Here is a 14,419-nt window from a genome sequence, read left to right as displayed (position 1 = left end):
CGCCCGGAGCGACTAGCCAATAGCGCGAAGCCAGAACAGGATGTACATCAGTCAAGTACAACCGATTGTCACACGGAACAAGCGAATGACTCAATTTTGATACGCACAAAGGTAAGAACCTAGTGCAAGACCTTAAGAAACATTTATGGTGCTCTTTACAGTAAAACGCATCAAGTTAAACTAATAGAGCATGCGTCACACCAGTTACGGCACGTATTTGCTGCCCTCATACCAGCAACACCGGGGAGACAGCGCTCAAAGTCATCGCTCGCGTGTGGTACGACTTGTAGGCGATGAGCGAACGCGACAGCCATCTCCGTCACGTCACTTGTCGCTGTCGCGCGCAAGATCGCATGCATGCGGTTTATACTTAAGGCTTGTTGAAGGCCTTACAAGAGCATTGCATCTCTTTGCAAAGGAAGTGAGCTCTGCAGTGGACACAATGTAGTGCATATTTGTGCACGAAGACATTTGTGTGTGGCTTTCTGTGACTTCAAATTGCACTTCCATGTCTGTGTTCATATTATTGTGTAAATGTTACAGGAATTATAACTGCCATGGCCTCTATGGCACCTTTGTCACAGGAGCATTTGAAGAGTATATTTTTTGTACAGCACTGTTCATTTTCAAGCACCAATTTTTGCTAGTTGTGCAGTACTTCACACTCACTGATATTCGTCGATGCTCAGCAGTGCTTACTCACTGCCACTACCTTACAAATGGACCTTTTTACAGTAAGCCACACCTCTAGCGGCCGCCACTTCAACTAAATTTGACGGGCAAGACACACACGCTTCCGCCGCTTCTCGCCTCTACGCAAGGCATGGTAGCGTTTGACCAAGCAGTCTCTTGCGACGGCTGTCCCTGATTTTTTTCCTTCTGTCGTTTGTGTTTCTGAAGTAGCTTCTCATTGTCGTGCTCTAGCGCGCGTGTATTTGCTCACATGTAGCAATAACACATTTTACATTTACCGACGCAATGGCAGCATGCTGATGCGATGTGCAGGCCATTTGTAACCAAGATTTGAGAGATGCGCCGGCTTTTGTTCTTCAGCAGCTTGGTCAGTACTTTGACTCAACTGGCGAAGGCATGTGAGCGTCAAACGCGCCGCGGAAGGACTTTCTTCAGGATAAACTCGACCGTCGTTTTGAGTGGCTCGACTTGAAGGGGGCGGTCAACAGACGCATGCATGTGCATACGTGCTTGCCCTCAAGAGCGGGCATGCAAGCAGCTCACCATGATGAACAACATGCAAAACTTCTGCACACGTACTACGAGTGTACTGCAGGGCAAGTGTTGTTTTATATCGAGATATGTATCGTATATGGATGGTACTGGGGACTAAGTGGACGCAACACAGTACGGGGGGTAAGCAGAATGTAAGTGGATGCAACACGTTGTTTTGTCAGGTGCGTAAAGCTTCATTTGCCTGCAAAAAGTAAGACTCAAGTTTTGTATAATGCGGCACCGCGGGTGTGTCGCTTTGGCCTCGCACGATGCATTCTGATCGGCTGTGTGGCGAGATTCTTCTTTTCGTTTGGCCCCACGTAACCGTACAGCTATTTCCGCTTGCATGCGGTAGCCCATTCTTAAGCCAATGGTAAAATCCGTGCGGTATACATACCCGTAGATTAAAACATCGCCGTGACTTCCGAGTCGGTCGTAGGGCGAGAAGTGCAATAATCACAGCGCTAGCGTCATGCTGTTACCAGAACGCAGGCTTACCTCACTCAGCAAGAATTGCGTGATAACTCACTGATAACATGGGGTATTTTTTTTATTTGACCGTGCTCTCCACTCCAGTACAATGTTCACCATTCCGCGCCGGTTTGTGCAATCGACGGTACAGAAAGTGCCTGCATTAGATTTGTCGCAAACGCTGCGCCTATCCCTCGAGCGTTAGTTCACAGAGTCTTTTTCATCGACAAAAGTGCTCGCAGTCTTTCCCACGAACAGCTAAGTGTTTCCTTTAACCAATATTCTTGCCCAGAACACAAGAAAAATTATTGATCAGCAACTCAAGCTCAGGAAATTGCCGCGGATTATGTAAGGGTTCACGCACTCACTTCGCACACCTGCCCTGCCATTATGGCACCGCGGCATGGAATGCAGCTGGGGCATGCGCATGCGCATAGCTGAATTGGAAAAAGGTCCATTCATTTGAGCCTATAGGCACTCATCATCATAGATTTGAAACCGTTTGCACTTTTTCGCATTTGCTCTTATGATGTCACTGACGCCTACTCATGCTAACATTGATTCATGCCCGGTCATGTCAGAAATTTCACGAGATCGATGCGGGTTGTATATTTCACTTTTTTTTCTTGACGAAATAGATATGGTGGGCACGCCATTCAAAAGCATGCAACTGAATTTTGTTTTTAACAGAACCTAACAGTTTACCAGAAAAAGCTGCCAAAGACCAACTGGTAAAGGCTACATTTTCATGCGGAGTGCTTTTTCTCAAATTCGAAAGTATCTGTGAAGCAACATAAACGGAACATGGACACATAAATATTATTATATAGTATATACAAACATAAAGGATATAGGTGGTATGGTTTCCCTTTTTAAGAGAAAAAATGCCTTCTAAACATTTGAGAAATGGTACATTTTACAATATTGTAAAACCGATTTCACCTTTCATTTTTCAGTGCCTGAAGATGGCTTATGTAGCCATATGAAAAGCATGATGCCGAAAGACTTTGGTAGGAAAATGTTTTGTTTCACCTTAATTGTAGTTAGGGGTGTGCTAAAATTCGCAACTTTTAAATAATGAATCGAATCAAATAGTCACTATTTGTAAATGTGAATATTTTATTAATGATTTCAAGTATATCAAAACGTCAGCTATGCCCAAATAGGAGCAAAAGTATAGTCAATTCTCACCCCCGCGGGCATAGTATAGGCAAAGCATAAGAACTTGCATAGTAGAGCAGGCTACGCCGCTTTGGTAGCCATACTTTACAGGCTATACAGCGATGATTTGCACTCTGCAGAGTCCTGTGCATGTGAAGATAATGCTCCATTTCTGCATTTAATAAACGCTTCATAATGTACTATATAATGACAGAAACATGCTAATAGAATGTGAACACCGTTTTACATTAATTGTGATAACGAGTGTTCAATTCACAAACTATTCTAAAACTATTCGGTTCGATTTGCTCTGGCGCTATTCGATTCTTTGGGTAACAGCTCAAAACAGACGACCACAAGAAGGGAGACACGTACACACAAGCGCTGTCACACAAGCGCTGACACACAGCGCTTGTACGTACAGTCAACCACAAAAGTTTGCGGACCACGCGAGCGCGTGCCAGACTGCCTATCCGCGCCACCTAGCGGTACGCCACCTAGCGGCGACAGGGGCGCTCTCCCGGATATGAGCCCTCTTGGTACTCGCCTGCCTGTTAATTTTTTATTCCTGTGCATGACATTGTTAGTTCGTTGTGTTGACGCAGAGCGCTGTCTGCGATAAGACCGCCACATATCTGGCTTGATAGCAGTATCGGAGCAATCACTGCAACCTTTGTCGACTGGTGTGCCAGTGGGTAGATAAGTTTCACGAAGCGCTGCGACGATTTTTTTACGCGACGTTTACTGGCGCACTTTGGTTGGCAGCATCTTGGTCCAATGAGTGTTGCTGCTTCTGCGTCTTGAGAGAAAGGGTAGGGAGGTGTTTCACTGTCATCAAAAATAAAGAAAAAGCGGATGCATAGAAAATTTTCTTTCACACATAGGCGCATCTTCGCATCAGTCGCTGAAAACGTAGTAGACTTGCTTCAGGCCACGTGGTGATTCCCTATTTGGAAAGATGCCGCTGCGTGTTCCACTTGACGAAAGAAGGCACATTGTGCGTTTATTTATAGAGGGAATACCTCAGCGCGAAATCTGCCGCCGAACCAACAGGAGCCGGACTGACGTGAATAGGATTATTCAAGCTTTCCGCGACGATGACAGATTCACAGATATGGAGCGCAGTGGGCGTCCAAGGGCCACGACTGAGGAAGAGGACCGCCTGATTACGGCCGCCATCGTGGCTGATCCTTTTCAAAGTGCAGAGGATATCCGAGAAGCGCTCTCGCTCACGGTATCGTCTGAGACTGTAAGAAGAAGGCTGAGTGAGCTTGGCCTGCAGTCTTTCGTAGCAGCACAGAAGCCCTGCCTCTCAGACAGCCAGCTACAAGAATGACTCATGTTCGCTACAGCAATGAAAGATTGGACAACAGAGAAATGGGGCGATGTCATCTTTAGCGACGAGTCAACTTTTTCCACGCGCTGGGACCAACGGAAGCGGGTTTGGCGTCCACTAAACTGCAGGTGTGTTTACAGTGTATTGGCAGTTAATTCACGAAGCTAATTCTGCATCACAACATGTTTCACGTAAAATGAGCTTTTGGACATTACGAGATTTTTCTGTAGTGGTATTATGTTGAAAACATTAACGATTGTTTCATAGTACTACTTACTCTGAAGCTAATTAAAAGCTGCCAGTGGGTCTTTCAGTACTATCTAATGATGTTTGCACGTTTTCTATTGCAACTCTATACAGCATTATAAAGTTCATACGCAAGAGGAATCACAACATTTTTAGACGCGCCGCTGGAACCCAGTTGTATGCTATTTCTTGCAGATATCTGCCTAATTACACACAGAGTGTTCTATCCAGTGGACGGTGTTCCGTGAGCGTGTGGGGAGCAATCAGCAAAGATGGCCTTGGTCCCCTTGTGCGTCTGGAAGGGCCCTTCACTGCGTCACGGTACTGCGACGTCATCACTAGACACCTCGTTCCGTATGCGCTGGACGGTCCCTTCAGCGACGGCTGCTATTTTTTTCAACACGACCGCAGCCCGATCCATAAAGCACGTATCGTCCAGTCATTGCTAGAAGAACATGCTGTTTGCCAGCTTGAGTGGCCTCCATGTGGCGCCGACTTGAATCCCATAGAAAATGTCTGGGGCATGTTGAAGAAACGGCTGTCCACACGAGCCAACCGCGGCCGCACGGCCGATACGCTGTGGCAAGCGATCGCACAAGAATGGGAAAGCCTGCGCGGTCGACCGGAGATTACTGAATCTTTGTACGAGTCGATGCCCACACGCATCAATAAGGTGCTAGAAAACGGCGGACATTTCACTTCCTACTAGATCATTGAGAGACCTATGTTTCATGACACTTCTGTAAATGTCTTGTGAATAAATTCATCCCCTTCAGACACGAATTATGATGCACTGTCTGCAAATGCGTCAAATGCGCATGGCATCATTTCAAGACGCTCACTATTACATTCCAAGAAAGAAGACGAATCAATGTGCTGTTTTGTGCGAGTTTCAGTAAAAAAAATTAATTAGCGTATAACTCATTATCTAATTATTCTGAAATCCGTCAGCTTCAATGCTTGCATAAAAAGAATCAACTATTAGGCCCGAAACGCATGCACACTTGCTTTTTCGGTTGTATTCGTGTCGACCGGAGAAAAAAAATACTCTTGACGTTGGTCTTGGAACGCGGCACGTCGAACGATTGTCTAACATGGTAGTGTCTCCAGCAAAGTGATCATCTGCAGCAATACGCAGGACAATGAAGTTAACTGACCGCTAGTTGTCCCATCAGGAAGCGGACACGAATGTGCACACTGAGTTTTAGGTCATTTGAAGAAACACGTGGCGTGGGACGCGCCTCCGAAGTTCGAGTCCCCAAACGAGGACGCCGTGTCGCAAAGGGTTATAAAAAGAGTCATCACACCCGATTATTTCTTATTTTTCTAAATGTCACCACTATAGCAGCGCGGTGGTTCGGGCTTTGCGCAGCAAAACCTGGGCGCAGGCGATCAAATCCCGGCCGCTACTGTCACTTAGCGATGGGGGAGGAACGGAAAAATTCTGCCTACTGACTAAGCATCTGTGTCCCATGGCTGCCTCACCGCTCACTCACGCACTCACGAAAAAAAAACAACAGCGTGGCTACGCGAAAATAGAACTGATAACAGCCGAAGAATACGCTGTCTGATTACTTGTACTGATATTCTGCTCTCAAAATATAAGCAAGTAGCCCTGGCTAACAAAGAGCGCGTCACGTTGAAAGAGATAGGTAGAAAATATTTGCGCACAGTGCGAAAATAGACAGGCCATAGATTTAAGGAGGGATGCGTCTTCAACGTAGCGCTGCTGTCGATCGCTGGTGACGTAGCGGAAGGGTCGCGAAGAGGCTCTTGGCCACGCGCTCGCGTGGTCCGCAAACTTTTGTGGTTGACTGTACGTGTCTTCCTTCTTGTGGTCGTCTGTTTTGCGCTGTTACCCGAAGTTTCAAGATGTACCAATTCGCCCAAAAAGAAGTATTGATGCTATTCGATTCGTATTCGACTTGGTGTCAAAAGTCACTGTTTGCACACCCCCAATGTGTAGTCCGTGTAATGTTTCTCATTACACTGCATGCGATGCTTCACACAGAACTGGCAGTACAATGCCGCGGTGCTTTCCTGTGTGGTGAGAGCGCTAAGTCGTGGCAGGGTGTCATGCTTACAGTCGGGCTATTAATGTTACGGGTACTTAGCCAGTTGAACCTGTTGAATCTGCAAGCAGAATGTGAGCCCAGCAAGAATATAAGAGGGTGGTGAGGGTTCAAAGTGGTGAAATGTCCCTCTGACAAATATGCCCTTTCAGGTCTGAGCCAGTTTGGCTTAGTACATTTGCGTCTGGACAAGCTGATATTGCAACTTTGACCACTCAAAGCATGCACGATTCCATAGAAAGAAGTCTGACATTCATATAAACACTGCCTTACATGTAGTGGTTTAGAATTTGCGTCATATTTTCTGCTCAGCAGGATCAAGACTCTCTGTTTGAAATATTTAATGCTGTTTTGAGAACAAACAGTACTTGTGTCACATGCTGAACCCAGATATCTTAAGTGTGCAGTACATCCAAATACAATGTGCACCCAGTAACAATACATATATAGAGAATGCATCACCCTATCTTTAGCTAACATAATGGCACGTGGGCCCTTGCTGAGGGCCCACGTGCCATATTCAGTCCATAACCGAAAGAGCTCAGACACTGTATCGCCAGTTCTGTGCATGCTGTTGTATGCAGTGCAGTGAAGACAGTGCAGAGCAGTCATAACTTTTTTTTTGCTTAAGACAAATTATTCCAGAAAAGGAATCGATTTTATAACTTAACTTTTTAGCAAATGCACCTATTTTTGAAACTGCAGAACAAATTCAAAGGAACACTAATTAAATGGTTCAATTCATAATTCTGTGCGAAAAACTTATTTTTGACAACTTTTATCTTGGACCGTATTTTGCCTTTTAGTAGAAAATTTATAGGCACGGAGTAAATTTTTCTTGGGAAGATCTTTTTGAAATGCAGTTCACACTCTTGACTGTTCATAAAATTTATAGTCAAGCACCATTTCTGGTATGCCGGGCATCGAACAACTCGGAAACATTTTGATCACGCATCGTTAGGCTTTGCTGCCAGTGCATGACACAGTTGCAGCATGTGCCTGGTGTCCTGCACCTTACCTTTGGAAAAACCTCACTCTATGATATTATAGATTATTTTATAAATAGGGTTGTACAAAGCAAAGCCACAGTGTTCCTTGATTTGTGTTACATGTAGTGGTTCTGTTTGGCTGCTTGTATGGCAGTTCAAACATTGTACTTAGATTGTTTTTTCACAGTCATTGCTTTTGATGATTGCTATTCATAGAGTCAAACCTCGTTAATACGTAGTCGGCCGTTAATGGTGTTTAGGTATGCACTAAATGATCTACGGATTAGCAGCCAATGTCACTTCAGCAGCTACTTACTGGCCGGAAAAGAACTATGTCGCGATGCTCTCAAACATACACTCTCGGACTGGCTTTATTTTTGGGTAGGCAGCAAGAAATTGGTTATCTTCACTTGCCACCCGTCGTGGTTGCTCAGTTAGCTAAGGCGTTGCGCTGCTGAGCACGAGGTTGCGGTATCGAATCCCGGCCTCGGCAGCCGCATTTCGCCATGCCCGTGTGCTTGCCTTGTAGCGCACGTTAAAGAACCCCAGGGGGTCAAAATTAATCCGGAGCCCTCCACTACGGTGTACCTCATAATCGGAACTGGTTTTGGCACGTAAAACCCCAGAAATATCTTCACTTGCTGCGATGACGGCATCTTTCAAATAGAATACTACGACAACACCGCGACCGCAAGCACACTGGCGGAATGAAGAAAAAAAAATGTCAGTTTCACCCGATAGGCGAAGCATCGATTGCGATTTCAAATTAGTAGACAACTATATGAACTAAGGATAGTAGTTTTATCAGTCATATAAAGTTTTAAACAATCGCTTACCAACTAAGTGAACAAGCACGGTTTAAAGCGTGCACAGTTAAACATGAACACATCTCTCTCGATGACCGTGGAAACTCGGATGTCCCAACGCTGGAGTGAGGAGGTGCAGCAAGAGCAGCTAGTGAATTGACCTTCGTGCCGTCATTACGAACTAAAGGTTGAAAGCACAGCGCAAATGAAGCTACCAGCACTAGTTGCACTTTATTCACATTGCAGATTGCTTTGAAGACGAAGCCCGTGCGGACGCGCACTTTCTCTATGTCGCAGATTGCTTCAAGATAGGCAAACGTGCCGCCGCCGCTAAACACCCCCCACTTTCTCGCCTCCTCCGCTGTGCCTCACGCGCGTCAGAAGCATGCTTCTGCCCCGCCTTTCTCCCTCGCGCGCGTGAGATTGGATTGAGCAGCAAACGTTGGCTGACACTTGCAAGCTTTCACTCACACATACAGCGTATGGCACGCGGCGACGATGTTAGCGTGTTTGGACTTTATACGAAACCTTAAAGCGAGGACCACGGCAGAAATGGAGCGTACATAAGAATGTATCGCAACAAAATGTGCTTCTGCGCGATTACTACTTGAATTGGATTGGATTCGGCGGCGACAGTGAGTTCACACCTCCTACCGGCAGCTTTTTGCGTTACCAGAAGCCAATCTCGAAAGCCATGCTCCTGTGCGCTGCATTCGGCAACAGCTGTATGAGCAGGAAATGCGTCATGATGGCCATGTGTTTAGGTCCCTATCGCTGGCAGCTGTTGTCCGGGTGTCGCAACTCGACAATCGAACCTCTCCGCACACGAAATTTTGCCGAATTTGTGCCTGTGCGTGTAGAACTAGAAAGAAAATAGTATGCAATAACCATTTGATGGCAAATGTGTGACCATGGCTTAAGCGGTCAGGCATGGGGTTCAATGGAGGCTGGGTGGGGGAATCTTCGCGACTACATTTAAACTGCAATTACACATTAAGCGGATACGTGTTAACGAGGCTTGACTGTACCCGAGTCCCTTGAGTGTAGGCAGAAATAATTACCTATGTATTACTGCAGCGTCATTGTACAGGTCATGTTTGCAAGGTACCAGTGTGTGGTATGTCCCACATAATGTTCCTGACAGACATTTTTGGTTTATATACCCCGGCAATGTGTAATGGTTACATTATGCTCTTTCGATAGCATGGGACTCCTATATTGCTTTTGAAGCCTTAAATTCTTACCTTTTATGAGACCAGGCAATTCAAGGGAAAAGTTGTACATTTTCTTTTGTAGCTGACATGGACATATTCACTGGAGAGGCCATCGATGTTGTCATCGGATCCTCAAGAGATGACGGAAAGGTAACTTTAAAAGTCATAGAACTGTTTTTTAAGGATCGATGTTACATTTACTCGTTGAAAGGGCTCATACATTTCAGAGTGGGGAAAGAAACTGAGTTATGTCCCATTTGTTTTTCCTTTATGAATGTAAGTAGCTGTGTATGATCCACGAACTAGATTTATGGCCGATTACCATATTTATTAAAATCTAGGCTGGTCTCACTCCTAAGCCAGCACCTGAAGGTCTGAAGCCGGTGAAAAAAGTGTTTTTCTTGAATGTAAGCCGGACAAGTTAGGGCAACAGACACAAAACGCGAACAGCATTTATTAGTCACGACCCGTCCCAGCCCATGCAGTGTTGTCGTTGCTGCTAGCCTTGTTGCTTACCTTCTTATCATTGTCAGCATAAAAGAGCAGACAATTTTTGGTGCCATTTAGTGCACTTTAGATGCTGCACTCCTTGAAAGCATGCAATCAAGCTTCCTGGTGTGTCCCATGCTGCAGTGACCCAGCTCGCCACTTGCGTTAGTTCATTTAGTACAACCTGTTGCTGTTAGCTTATACGCTTTATGACTCGGCCAGATCGCGAAGTATTTCCGCAGGCAATCCATCCTCAAAATGCTTGTTGATACAGACGTCAAGTGACTGAGGCTGGTCCGTCATGCCACCTGGTATAATAGCGATGTCCATTCAAGCTTGGGAAAGCACAGCCTTCATGCTGTCAGTAAGGTGCCCACAGTACATATTAAGGACAAGGAGACAGTTCTTGGATGACGTTGCCATGTGATCCTAATCCACTAGTCAAACGTGGCACTCGTCATCCGCCTGTTCGCATTTGCCTGTGTGGCAGCATTTCTGGGAAAGGCTTCTTAAGCCGGCAGTGGCTTCCTCTTATAAATTATGTATGCAGGCAGCTTATGTCAATCAGCTGTGCCACGCAGCATCATGATCGCATGTTGCTTTCCGGAAGTGGCCGAGCACATGGCGCCCCTTTGGTGCTGTTGTCATTGGCTTGCTACACCCCAGGCAAACCAAAATAAATGAAAAGGGGTCAGTGTACAGCACTATAAAAAAGGGGGTCAGTTTACAACACTCTACTGCAGCCACTTTGGTTGGCTGGAGTGGCCAAGTAGAAAATCTGACCCTGGTAATATGCTTGCTCTGGTATTTTTGTCTCACATAAATGCTTTAGTTGGGTTTATTGTTGCTTAACACTATTGCCACAATTTCCTGTGTAGAACATTGTCCCATGAAAGCACAACTATGCTTGCTCTCAATGCATACAAATGTACGAGAAGTGTTTGCAGATTATCTGCATTTGCTGGTGGTAGTAAAATTAAGAGTGCAGAAATGACAGCAGTGGGCATAAAGAAACAGCTGTGTGCGAGACTAGCTTGATGGCTCCTTTAACTAAGCCGCCATAAAGCGATCTCGATGCCTGTGGAGATGGCCATTTTCACTGCGTATTCCAAGCTCATAAAAAATTGTCGCCACACAGAAGAACTAACTATAGAAAATGAAATTGTACTTCTACTATAAGTTAGATGGTGCACTGCGCTCGTAGTGACGCAGGTCTCCAAAACGGCGCTAGAAAACATAATTGGTGGACTAATCTTTTTATATGGTAATGGTCACTTGTGTGATGAAATCTAGGGTTTGACGAAAACTCGTCTGGCGAGGAAAGAACATGGCTGAATAAACGTACACTCGCCAACTGAAGTACACAAAAACAACAGATTGACGTTTTGGCACCCACTACGGGTGCCTTGTTCAAAATGAACGAATGCATGGTGATCTTTATTATATATGCGTCGGAAGACATAAGGCCCTTGCGTACAACTCAGGGAGGGGGCCCCGTGTCCGGTTTATTGTGTTAGTCGTAGATTGTAGTATGCAAAATGATTCAAGAAGCAATCGCGATGATAATTTCTTCTCTCTTTCGATGATGAAAGCCGAATGCCAGTTAATACTGTGACCAGTCTTCTCATGATGCTCTACTAGGGCGCTGGAAACCGTGTGTCCTTTGGCTACATCATTGCGGTGCTGCTGTAGCCTTCTTTTAAAGTTTCCCGTCTCGCCTACGTAGCACGCCTGGCAGTCCAGGCATGGAATTTTGTAGATGATGCCGGGATATTTTTCTTTTTCGAGGCAGTCTTTGACTCGGACGAGTTGTTGTTTTAGCTTGCTTGATGGGACGTGGCAGATTTGTACATCATAATCTTTGAAAACTCTTGACATTGACTCGTTCACGCCTCGTGCATAGGGGAGAGGCGCCCGTTTCCTTGTTCTCATCGGTTTGATAGGGGGTTCAGTGGCACGCTTTTCTTCAGTCTTTATAAACTGGCCAGGGTAGCCGTTACTGACCAAATCCGGCATTACTCTCAACTCAGCTCTGCGTGCGTCAGTAGTCGAGCACAATCGGAATGCACGGGTGAACAGTGTAGAGGCAACAGATCATTTGTGTCCAACGGGATGGGCCGAATCAAAGTGCACATATTTCCCTGTGTGGGTAGGCTTCCGATAAACGCTTGTTGAAAGGCCGGATGCAGTACGCATGACTTCAACGTCAAGTAAAGCCAGGTGACCATTAACTTCTTTTTCAACGGTGAATTTTATTGTGCTTTGGAAAGCCCTTGAAGATAAAGCCCTCACGACGTTCCAGCCCGCTCCAAAATTGTGCCTGCGGTATGTCGACGATTGTTTTGCCATCATCCGCCGCAAAGACGTCGTACCTTCTCTGCAGCACCTGAACTCTTTCCAAAGCACAATAGAATTCACCATTGAAGAAGAAGTTAATGGTCGCCTGGCTTTCCTTGACGTTGAAGTCATGCGTACTGCATCCGGCTTTTCTACAAGCGTTTATCGGAAGCCTACCCACACAGGGAAATATCTGCACTTTGATTCGGCCCATCCCGTTGGACACAAACGATTTGTTGCCTCTACACTGTTCACCCGTACATTCCGATTGTCCTCGACTACTGATGCACGCAGAGCTGAGTTGAAGAGAGTGACGCAGGATTTGGTCAGTAATGGCTACCACGGCCAGTTTATAAAGACTGAAGAAAAGCGTGTCGCTGAACCCCCTATCAGGCCGATGAGAACAAGGAAACGGGCGGCTCTCCCCTATGCACGAGGCATGAGCGAGTCAATGTCAAGAATTTTCAAAGAATATGTTGTACAAATCTGCCACGTCCCTTCAAGCAAGCTAAAACAACAACTCGTCCGAGTCAAAGACTGCCTCGAAAAAGAAAAATATCCCGGCATCATCTACAAAATTCCTTGCCAGGACTGCCAGGCAGGCGTGCTACGTGTGTTCTTCAGTTGGCGAGTGTACGTTTATTCAGCCATGTCACTTGTGTGAAGGTTTTTTTTTGAATGTGTACATTAATGTTGATGACATAATTATGTAATCATGCAGTCCTTGGAACGCAATGCTTGTACACATTTCTATATTGCATTTAGTGACCGCACAGATCAACGAAAAAAAAAGAGTGGTCGTACAGACAACACATGTATTTGAAATTCGGCTACCCAATGTCAAGGTAGATGTTAGTGAGTTCATCTAGCTATAGATAGCAGTGAATATTCTTGCAGATCATTGTCAATTTAACAAATTTAGTGATTGCTATTTATGCTTGAGAGATTTTTGTGTAGGAGTGTCTAAAAGATTTGTTAAAATTTTACGGTATAATTTAGTTCTGCTCATGCAGGTCAGCCCACTACAACTAATAAATGTGCCAGAATGCCAGAAAACAGTAGAGTTGAGAAAATGCATAGTGTATATCGTCCAGTATAAAACCTGTGAGCTACAAGCTATGTATGTGTTATTATATATTGCAGGTGTATGCTGGATACGGGCAATGGATAGAAAAGGCTGCTTGGGGGACATTGTTGCGGTCTACGTCTGACTACGTTCTGCCGTATGGCGTCGACAATGTATTGGATGCCAGATGAGCTTAAGAACAGAAGCGTGGCTGGGACTTTGTCCATCAAGTCGCGATCCAAGGGAAGGACTGAGGCCAGACCAGCCGTGACACCACAAAATTTGTCATCCTTGAAAAGTATATGAACATACTGTTCCAATGAAAATAATTTTTCAAATGTAGTAGCACTGAACTGTTACAACTACTAAAGGTGCTGCTACGCTCGACAAAACAGTGCACTTAACCTGTATTGATGTGCCATCCTTAATGATAACTCCTCAGAGTAGTGGGCGTTTTACTATTGAATGTAATATTGCTATAGAAAACGTCCAAACTAGTGGCTCGCATCAACCAAATTTCATATAAAGGAGACATTTAAAAAACATGTCTGCTATTAATCTACATACAGTTGTGGTCTGTTTCATTCTGAAGAAATTACAATTTTATGCTGTCTTGATGTACTGTGAGCACAAGCATAACAGCACTATCCAGTGTGCCTGAGAATTCCTTGACAACGGTAAGTGCAGTGAAATTACAGCAGCAAAGGAGAATGCGGCTTTGTAGGAGCACTACTATGGTGCAATTTCGCTTCACTTTCTGGAAGATGATAAACGAGCAAGCCTAAGTGTTAACAGTTGAGAGCCCCAGTGCTGATCAGAATGCTTTAGTCTATCATTAGCTTTTATCCTTACTGGTTCTGATGGGTGTTAGCTGTGTGCATTAACTGATCTACTCATGTATAGATAGCACATGCAAATAGCCACAGTAAAAGCAAAGGTAGTGCTAAAGCACTGTGTTGCGATCATCTGCTACTGAAATATTTCATGTTAAAACTGTAGAAAGAA

The 14,419-nt window shown here is 45.1% G+C and overlaps 1 long non-coding RNA gene across 1 annotated transcript; it reads left to right on the top strand.

Moving 5' to 3' along the window:
• The first annotated feature begins 2,652 nt into the window (after window positions 1–2,652).
• LOC125942291 (uncharacterized) lies at window positions 2,653–13,682 on the top strand. The gene is made up of 3 exons (XR_007464971.1): window positions 2,653–2,708; window positions 9,605–9,672; window positions 13,492–13,682. It is a non-coding gene; the product is annotated as an uncharacterized LOC125942291 (long non-coding RNA).
• Window positions 13,683–14,419: the final 737 nt, after the last annotated feature.

The sequence above is a fragment of the Dermacentor silvarum genome, chromosome 1, assembly GCF_013339745.2.
Source record: "Dermacentor silvarum isolate Dsil-2018 chromosome 1, BIME_Dsil_1.4, whole genome shotgun sequence".
Lineage (NCBI taxonomy): Eukaryota > Metazoa > Arthropoda > Arachnida > Ixodida > Ixodidae > Dermacentor > Dermacentor silvarum.
Note: the sequence above shows the minus strand (reverse complement) of the source record. Positions and strands in the feature narration are given on the sequence as shown.